Source organism: Petaurus breviceps, unplaced genomic scaffold, assembly GCF_028583685.1.
Source record: "Petaurus breviceps papuanus isolate PSGF00001 unplaced genomic scaffold, PetGlider_PUasm1.0 91133, whole genome shotgun sequence".
NCBI classification, from domain to species: domain Eukaryota; kingdom Metazoa; phylum Chordata; class Mammalia; order Diprotodontia; family Petauridae; genus Petaurus; species Petaurus breviceps.
In genome coordinates this window covers 64003122-64013109 of record NW_027187419.1, presented here as the reverse complement: position 1 = coordinate 64013109, position 9988 = coordinate 64003122, and the positions used below count along the sequence as shown (strand labels likewise).

Here is a 9988-nt window from a genome sequence, read left to right as displayed (position 1 = left end):
TTACAGTGATGAAGGTTCTTAAAGTTGTTTGGAAGAAAAAATAATTCTATATCAAACACATACTTATTAAGCAATTAGTCTAGAAGAGAAGGAACATAGAAAAATTCAAAAAAAAGTCAGTTAATAGAGCTAGGGTCAAGTCCCAATTCTGATATTTACTAGCTGTGGGGCCATAGGTAAATAGCTTAACCTCCTCAAGTCTGTTTTCCTTATTGCTCAAGGGGGATGATAATGCTGGTGATATCTACCCTTGTTGTGAGAAAAGTGCTTTTTAAAATCATAAAGCACTCTATGAATGAATGAATGATGAAAATTTATAAAATATTTACCTTTTACCAGGCACCATAGTAAGCACTGGGGATTCAAATGTAGCTGGTTGAAATGGACCATAGGGAACATAAGGGATTTATAGATAGATATGATCTATAGTGGGCAATTAGATGGTACAGTGGATAGAATGCCCAGCCTGGGGTCATGAAGACACCTCTTCCTGAGTTCAAATCTGGCCTCACAAACTTACTAGCTGTGTGACCCTGGGCAAGTCATTTAACCCTACTTTCCTCAGTTTCCTCTTTTGTAAAATGAGCTGAAGAAGGAAACGGCAAACCACTCCAGTATCTTTGCCAAGAAAACCCCAAATGGTGTTAGAAAGACACACACACACACAGACACACGTTGAAATAGAGGGGTAGCTAGGTGGCTCAGTGAATAGAGTACCGTCCTTAGAATTAGGAGGACCTGATTTCAAATTTGACCTCAGACACTTGACACTTACTAGCTGTGTGACCTTGGACAAGTCACTTAACCCCATTGCCTCAACTCCTCTCAAAAAAACAAACATAGATGTGGAAGCAGAAAGACAGCTGTGACTGGGTGAATGCCTTCACTCTCCTATCTTCAAGAAAAGAATTGGCCTAGTTATTAACCACTTAGGGATACAGGATTCTTTGGGATTTAAGTATAAAAGCAACTTTCCCTGGTCACTCCAGATATGTAGTAGTCCCACTGCAGATCATGAAGGCAACCGCTTAATCCCTGCCAGTTTAGCTCTCTTTCCACCAAATGCTTTCATACCCAAAAGACCACTGTGAATAGTGAACAAACATTTGTCAAAGCAAACAGTGAAACAGTTATTGGAGAAGTTATACAGATTAGAGAACAGAATGCTTACAGGATTTGGGAGTGAAATAGAATCTCAGCTCAATCAAGGAAAGAATAAAATCACCTTAGAACTATACTCTTAGCAGTTTCTGAGGGCACAGATCCTGAGAAGCAAGGGACATGTTGGAGTACCACCTTTCTCCATGTGTCTATGGCTCCAGGGAGAGGACTCCAGTTTGCCATTCAAATTCTGTACCCTACTTCTGTCCTTTAAGGAATTACTCAAGCACATGTAGGTAGGATGGGGTTATATAAACATAAAAAGTGAGTCAGAATCTACCCTCAAGAAACATGCATCATAATGTTTAATTTAATTTAAACTAAAATTTTATTTTTTTCAATGAACAAAAGTCAATTCTCTCTCCCTATCCTTTACAACTGAAATAGAAAAAAAAGGAAAAAACCATAGCAAATATTCAGTCAAGCAATATATAAAGGGGAGTGTTGGCTAGAACAAGATATCCTAGGAGGAGGGCTATTTATGATATGAAAAATAGCCTTATTTGGAACTGATCGGATATAATGGACTAGGTATTATATTCATTCAGCCACCAATCAAGATGGTTTAACCATAGTAGGGAGTTCCAAAATCTAGCTGATTAGCTTCCCCAAGGACTGGAGATATGGGTTCTACAGGTCTGGTCCAGGGGGTGCTGGTCCAAGTAGGGAGAAGTAGGAGAAGTGGACTTTCAGTGTTGATGTGGTGATATTTATATAAGTCCCAAGTGGATAGCACAGATAATAAATGCTATCAGACTTAAAAGAAAGGAGAGAGGGATGGCTAGGTGGCACAGTGAATAGAGCACTGGCCCTGGAGTCAGGAGGACCTGAGTTCAAAGTGGGCCTCAGACACTTAGCATTACTAGCCATGCCACCTTGGGCAAGTCACTTAACCCCAATTGCCCTACCTTCCCCCCTACAAAAAAAAGGAGAGATTACTTTAGGCTAGAAGGTTCAGGAAGACTTCAAGGAAAAAGTAGTATTTGAGCTAGGCCTTGAAGGATAAATAGGATTTGGATAGGCAGAGAAGAGAAAGGGCATTCTCAGTAGAAGAAATGATGTGAGTACAGGTTTGGAGACAAGGAAATGTAATGTAATTTGGGTGATAGTGAGTAAATAGTGAGTAAACCAGGTTGGCTGAATCAGAGGATTTGTGTGAGACAAATGGGGGTGTATTTGGAATGGTAGACTGAGGTCAAGTCAAGGAATTCCTTGAATGCCAGAGTAAGAAGTTTTCATTTTATCACATAGGTTCTGAAGTAGGAAATTATATTATGGAAGTGGTATTTTAATAAGATGGATCTAGAAGGGGACTGAAAAAAGAGTGGGGGTTATTATTTAAAATGCTCTGTTTGGCTTGTAAAGCCCTCCATAACCTGCCCCTTCCTACCTGTCCAGTCTCCTTACATCCTACTCACCCCTAGACACTCTACAATCCAGTGACATTGGAGTCCTTGCTGTCACTCCCACACTCCATCTCCTAACTCCAACCATTTCCATGGACCACCTACTCCCTCTGCCTGGAACTTTCCCTTTCTCCCCATCTCTGCCTCCCCTGGTTTTGCTCAAGTCTCAGCTAAAGTCTCTCCTTCTGGGGCGGCTAGGTGGCACAGTGAATAGAGCACTGGCCCCTGGAGTCAGGAGGACCTGAGTTCAAAGTGGGCCTCAGACATTTAACATTTTCTAGCCATGTGACTCTGGGCAAGTCACCTAACCCCAATTGTCCTGCCTTTCCCCCTCCAAAAAAAAAAGAGAGAGAGATCTTAGATTTTTACATACTTTTGTATCACTTTCTCATAAATTTAGAGCTGGAAGGGCCCTCAGAAGCCATTTAGTACAAGTTCCTCACTTTATGGATGAAGAAGCTGTTGGTCAGGGAGGTTTTCCACTTGTCCAAGGGTCACACAGGCAGTCAGCAGGAGAGCTGGGTCTTGTACTGATGTCTCCTAACTCCAAATCCAGTCCTCTGCCCACAGCACCAAACCCTTTTGGAAAAGGCCAAAGGCTCTGCCTCATACTCTGTTCTTCTTTATGACAAATGGTGCCAAAGTAAGGTTCCAGAGTTCCCTGCTCCTGTCATTAACCGGGTACCCTTCCTCCCCTCCACCTTACCATTGTGATTCTTTATTGCCCATCAAGCACATTAAGAACAGATGCTCTCACCAAAAGGAACCCTATGCTAAAAGGGAGACTATTACTTGTGTGGATTCAATGATCTGCCTCAAAATGGATGGCATTTGTCATGAGTCCTGGGAAGTTTTAGATACCCAGATTGTGATGTGCTTTGTTTGGTTGCTAGACCAGCAGGAGGGGTCAAGAAGAGACCAATCAGTGGTAAGGACAGATGGTTAAGCACAAATATTGGTGATGAAAAGTCAACTTGGAAATCCTCCTCCAGGCTGCTTCTGATCAAAACTTCCATCAATTAGGCACATTTAATGTAATTGCCATTCATTTATAGAAATAGCTAAAGTCACAGTGTTCCTCATTTTGGGAGAAAACTAATGGACTGGGAATTGGGATGTCCAGGTTCTAATTACCACTTAGCTAGAGACTCCATCTTCTGTGCTAAAACTACATCTGCACCTAACCCCAATCCCTAGCCTTCATCTGGAAGGGTTCAATCAACCAAAATGTGTTTAGAATACCAAACATTTAACCCACATCTACAGGATCAAGGGATTTGGGACTGGAAGGAACATTAGAGGTCATTCAGCCCAATCCCTAGGTTTTACACACGGGGAAGCAAAGACCAAGAGAGGCGAAATGATAGATAGTGGTAGATCTGAGACCCGAACCTCGATCTTCTGACTCCAAACCCATTGGTTTTGTAGCTATACCATAGCTACTCATATTGTCTGGAGTTTCTTCTATGGTATATGCGGCACTTCTGTGGTTTCAGATGTTACCCAGTGCTCTGTGGATGTGGGCTCAGACTTAGAAGAGAAGTAAAGTCTTTCATCAGACAAACATTTGTTAAATGTTCACTATGTGTAGTGAGACCATAGGATGGGTAGCTGGAAAGAACCCTAGAGATCATCTAATACAAATCTCTCATTTAACAGTTGAGGAAACTGAGTCAAGATTCGAACCTGGACCCTTTGACTCTAATTCCAATAGCTGGCCCTACTATCCCATCCTACCTGTAAATGAGAGAGACAGTCCTGCGTTGGGTTCAATGCAGGAAATAAACATAGAACAAAAGCCCCCATGCAGATCACAGTATTCAAGAGTACTTTCTAGTGTCATTAAATAACACCTCTCATTGCAATTCCAGGTCTGTCAACAATTGCTATCTAGGACTGACTTTTACTGGGACGGATTTCATCCAGGCTCCACGTGAAGTTGGTTCTCTCTCTGCCTGGTTCTTCTCTCTTTGTCCCCAGCAAGAACTGGCCAGACAACTCCACTTTCTGGGAAGTTTCTGTAGGAGTGCAGTTCAGTCGTTGGGAATGATAACCCAAGGACTCACTCTTCTCCTTCACCAGCTGTAAAGTGGTGAAGCCAGCTGCTGCAGCCCTGGGGACCAAATGGCCCAACCAACTCCTCCATTCATCCACTCCATATGGAGAGCTAATCAACAAAGCCAAAGCACCCAAGTCATTAATAGGATTGGATTACCTTAAGCACAAGTTGAATGGTTGTCATTGATGGTGATGGGTTTTTTTTTCCAGAGTTTATAAGCTTTCAAAAAATCCCTTTGCCCAAATGAGATGACTCAGTCAATGGGATATGCAAATAAAACCCCTGGATTTGCAAGAGCAGATGGAAGAAGTCAGCTTCACCTTCAGGAACACAACAGCATCAGGGTTGAAAACGGCAGAGTTGGGCTAGGTTGGTGGTATTATCTGTTAAATTTAATATACGCTAAAAAAAAATCCTAAGAAGCACATAATAGAGATTCATGGTTTCATAAACAATCTTTGTTTTCTGTTTTCCTTTGGACAGTCAAACCCCAGGGTCTGCCCACTGGGGTTATGAGAATTAGATTTGAAAGGGAGTTTCATTCACTCTTCCTAGTTCCACTTTCAGGCCTTTCTTAAAATTGATGAGAAGTGTTTTGTATTTCCTGTTCCTAATGGAGCAGCTGAGCTCCAGGAGAGCTTGTGGCTTGCTGCTTTATAGCTGTGATAAACTCATGCCTCATTCCCCCTAAAATGAAAAAAAAAGTCACAATGACTCTCCTTTGCTCCAGCTCTTTCCATGTGATAACTTATTTTGCTGAGCGGGCCATATCATCTGCATTGATTTATTTGGTCTTTAATGGTATGGTGGGTTGATTTGCTTTTTGTTAAACACTGAAGTTTAATTATATAAGCAACAAGTGTCACTGGGTATTAAATGGATATAAATTTGAGAGCTCAGATCCTCAGGAACAGAATTCTGTCCTTTTGAAATTAATGGCAGTTGTGTTTTTGATATAGGATTCAACTTAGGAGAATTTTTTCTGGTTCATATAAGATTTGTACAGTCTATGTGGACGTAGTGTCAGAGGGGAGGCACTAGCAGTGAGGGGAGGAGGGAATAGGGTAAAGCCACTTTGAGAAGTTGGGGTCTGAAGGAAGCTGAGGGGGAGGGGGGCCGACAGATAGCTCAGTGTGTATATAACACTGGGCCTGGAGTCAGGAAGAGCTGAGTTCAAATCCAGCCTCAGACATCTACTAGCTGTGTGACTCTGGGCAAGTCACTTAACCATGGTTTGCCTTAATCCACTGGAGAAGGAAATAACAAACCTCTCCAGTGTCTTTGCCAAGAAAACCCCATGGGCAGTATGGTTCAGGTGGTCACGACTAATTGTTTGAACAACAGCAAGGGAATGCAGGAGGTGGGGTGAGGACAGAGAGCATTCCAGACATGGGGCCAGCCAGTGCAAAGGCATATTGTTGAGAGATGGTGTCTGGTGTGGGAAGAACAGTAAGGAAGCCAGTATAGCTGTAGATTATGTGGGAGGAAGTAGTGTGGAAGGGAGGGCAGGTTGTAAGAGCATTTTATGTTTGATCCTGAAAGCAACAGAGAGCCACTTGACTTGATTAAGTTGGGGGTGGGCGGGAAGGGGATGCTGGGATGACATATTCTTTAGGAAAAATAGCATGTGGCTGATTTAGCTGTGGAGAGGCACAGAGACTTACCTAGCAACCCCCCAAATAACAGGCAGATCTCTCAATGGACAGGAGTTAATGCTGGTATTTTTTATTTTTTCTTGCAGGGGGAAGGCAGGGCAATTGGGGTTAAGTGACTTGCCTAAGGTCACACAGCTAGTAAGTGTTAAGTGTCTGAGGATGGATTTGAACTCAGGTCCTTCTGACTCCAGGGCAGGTGCTCTATTCACTGTGTCACCTAGCTGCCCCATATTTTTTCCCCAAGTGGTACAAATGCATATGTCACAGAAACTTTCATAAGCACTTTCCAGCCACTTTTCCTCCCTTTAATACCAATTAGCTTGATTTCCTAGTGATCACTGCAAGCATTTCCTGCATACCTCTTTCTTGTCTTAGATAATCTACATCAGGATATGAAGAGGATGATAAATTACATTTGTCATGAAACATAATAAAATAAGATAAAATTTATAAAGGGCTTAGCACAGTGCCTGGTGCATAGTAGGTCCTATATAAATGTTTGCCCCTTCCTTTCCCCTGTACTTACATATACATATACAGAGCTTTCTGTATCTAACATTAAGGGACTGTTGCTATATCCAGGGGGGCTGGAGCACTGCACTGACTTCCTTAAATCAAATCAAATGAGACAATATTTCTAAAGTGCTTAGCACAGTGCCTGGCTCATAGTAGGTGCTATGTAAATATTTATTCCCTTCCCCTCCCCCATTTGTATAGCTTTATGTATCTAACATTAAGGGATTATTTCTGGCCCAGGTGGCTGGGGCCCTGTATATACTTCCCTAAATCAAATAAAACAAATTAGATAAAATATTTGTGAAGGGCTTAGCACTTGGCACATAACAGGAACTTAATAATTTTTTTCTTTTTCTTTTTCCCTCCTCTATTTAAAGGACTCCCTCTACTCTGGACCCAGGCATGTGTTCTAGCTAGTGTTCAATCCTGGAAGAGCCTGGCCTCTAATGAGTGGAAGGCTAGGATCCCTCTTATCATCCCCATTGGCTCAGTAGTTTCCCTACTCTGACTCCCTGGGGAAGATTTGCTTCTAACTTAGGCTGTGCTTATGTCTTGGTGTTTCCAAATCTCAAAAAGATACTCGATGTACAGTGTAAGTCAAGTGTGGGGCAGGCATTTATTTTCTAGACAAAAAGAAATGCTAAAGGACAAAAAACAAAAGGATTTAAAACAAGATTCAACAACTAATGTTATCACTGCTATTATCCTCCCTCTGGAGACTGATAATTAAAACTCACCAGAGCATAAAGCAGTTTGCAGGACTGCTGACCAGGCATTTTTATATTTCACCTTGATTCTATGCTGTCCAGACTGTCTAGACCTAGCAAAATGGGCGAGGTTTACTTCAATCTTCTTGATATCTTTATTCTTCAAGAGCAAAGGAGTAGTTGACTGGTACTGCCCCACTTTGGTGCCAGGCAGTTCCAATCCAAAGGATCCAAGACCCCCAGAAGTTTGAGCTGATGAGAGTTCAAGAAGCAACTTAGAACATCCATCTTGGGATAAATACACAGTCATCTGAGATCAGGAAATCACAATCACTAAAGAGGCAGCCCAAATCCAGTGTCAACCTTGCTTAGGCAGGACAGTTGCATGGCACCTTGAGTGAAGGATAGGGTAAGCCACCCCCCCCCCCCATGTTGTTGTCGTCGTTTCAGTCATGTCCAACTCTTCAGGAGGCCATTTGGGATTTTCTCGACAAAGGTATTAGAGTGATTTGCCATTTCCTTCTCCATCTCATTTTACAGATGAGGAACATCAGGCAAACAGGGTTAAGTGACTTGCACAGGGTAATGCAGCTAATAAGTGTCTGAGGCCAGATTCTAACTTGGGAAGATGAGTCTTTCTGACTCCAGGTCTAGCGCTCTATCTACTGTACCACCTAGCTGCCCCTAGTCATCCTCTACCCCTCATGAAAAAAGGCTCTAAATAGTTCTTTCGTTTGAAGTTAGAAGAAAAAAGGGAACAAGTGGGATGAGATCCTTTCCTTTTAACTCTCCAATGAATAATCAGCTCTTCTTGCTCTATGATCCCAAAGTAGTCATTCAGCAGGAACTCAGGGGGTGCCATAACTCTCATGTGGTTAACTGGAACCCAGCAGCTCAACTCTGATCATTCTTCATGGAATAATCCCCATATCAAGGGAAAACAAGGATGTTTCATGATGGGTGAGCTTGCTGGGAGCACATACATTGTTTGGAAGGACATGGCCACAATAGATGCATCTGCAATGTGAAGAAAGACCCCACAGAACAATTTGCCTTTCTATGATGGCTATAGCTTAGATTGCAAAACTGTTGTACCAGGGAAGCCTTTCCCAAGTTCCTCTATAGCAGCAATTAAAAAAGAATGGTCCAATAATCCGTAGAGATCCCTAAGACTCTTTCACACTGTCTGTGAGGTCAAAACTATTTTAATAATACTAAGGTGTTTTAAATCTGAACACAATAAATATCAATAGATATAATCCACAGAATAAATCTCTTCTTGTGGAGTCCTCAATAATTTTTAGAAATATAAAGGGGCCTTGAGATGAAAATGCTTGAAAGCACTACTCTATAGCACTTCAATGTGGGCTGTTTCTTTAAGATGGTGGCTGGTATTTTGGATGCATCAGTAGACTTTACTCAGATGAATGTTCTATTGGATAGCCTGAGGCTGAGCAAAGTTTGCTTCTTGTCCATTACCATTTCAGGAGTGTGTAAATTTTATTGGCTTGTAGGCAACTGTGCCTTTTCTAACATAGAAAAAGATATATTTTGACTTATCTGGTGTAGAAATCTACTAAATCTGTCTATGGCATAATTCGTTGGGAAGGAGTCGAAAGACGAAGTGGGAGTAGTAGATGTAAACACGAGAAAAGGTGCCATGAGATGAGGCCAGATAGATGAGCACCAACTCAAAACATGTATAAACAGAAATCGTTGGTGGTACCAGGGAAGAATATTTGTATAAGTCGTCTGAAACAGATACTCTGGAGACTGGCTCTTGGTTTTGGGGGGAGCTGACTCATCACGTCTCATTTGAGAGGCAACATAATGAGGAGGAAAGAGACATAACATCTGAATATGCATCTATAACCACTCATAAGCTGTATGGACTTGAGAAAGAGTCAGTGTGGCATGGTGGGTAAAGGGCTGGACTTGTAGTCAGGAAGATACAGGTTCAGTCCTGCCACTAATACCTTCCAATTAGGTGTTCTTTAAGTCACTTCCCCTTTCTTGGACATAATTTCTTTACTTATACAATAGGAAGGTTGAATAAGATTAAACCCACTTAAACCCACTTCAGGCTCCAATATTCTAGGAGTCTTCCAATTCACTTATTTAGGCCTTACTTTTATTATATCTAAAATGGGATAAATTCAATCAATAAACATTTATTAAACACCTACTGTGTGCCAGGTCCTGGCTAAGTGCTGGGGATACAAAAAAAGGCAAAAGACAGTCCCTGTCCTCAAGGAGCTTACAAAATTCCATATTACCTGCCATAGGATTATTTAAAAGGACCAAATGAGATAATTTATGTAAATATGTGAATTTATATGAAAATGATGTATAACTATAAAGCCCTATGTCAATTAGTCAATCAACAACTGTTTGTTAAGGGCTTACTATTGTGTCTGAGGCTATATCCGAATTCAGGTCTTCCTGACTCCAGGTCTGATGTTCTATCTACTGTGGGACCAGCTG

The 9988-nt window shown here is 41.7% G+C and overlaps 1 long non-coding RNA gene across 1 annotated transcript in view; it reads right to left on the bottom strand.

Moving 5' to 3' along the window:
• Nucleotides 1–4478: 4478 nt before the first annotated feature.
• LOC138154800 (uncharacterized) overlaps nt 4479–9988 on the bottom strand; it is a 46763-nt gene continuing 41253 nt past the window's right edge. Inside the window, exon 3 of the long non-coding RNA XR_011166682.1 lies at nt 4479–5313. This is a non-coding gene — a long non-coding RNA (uncharacterized lncRNA). The remainder of the gene's footprint in view (nt 5314–9988) is intronic.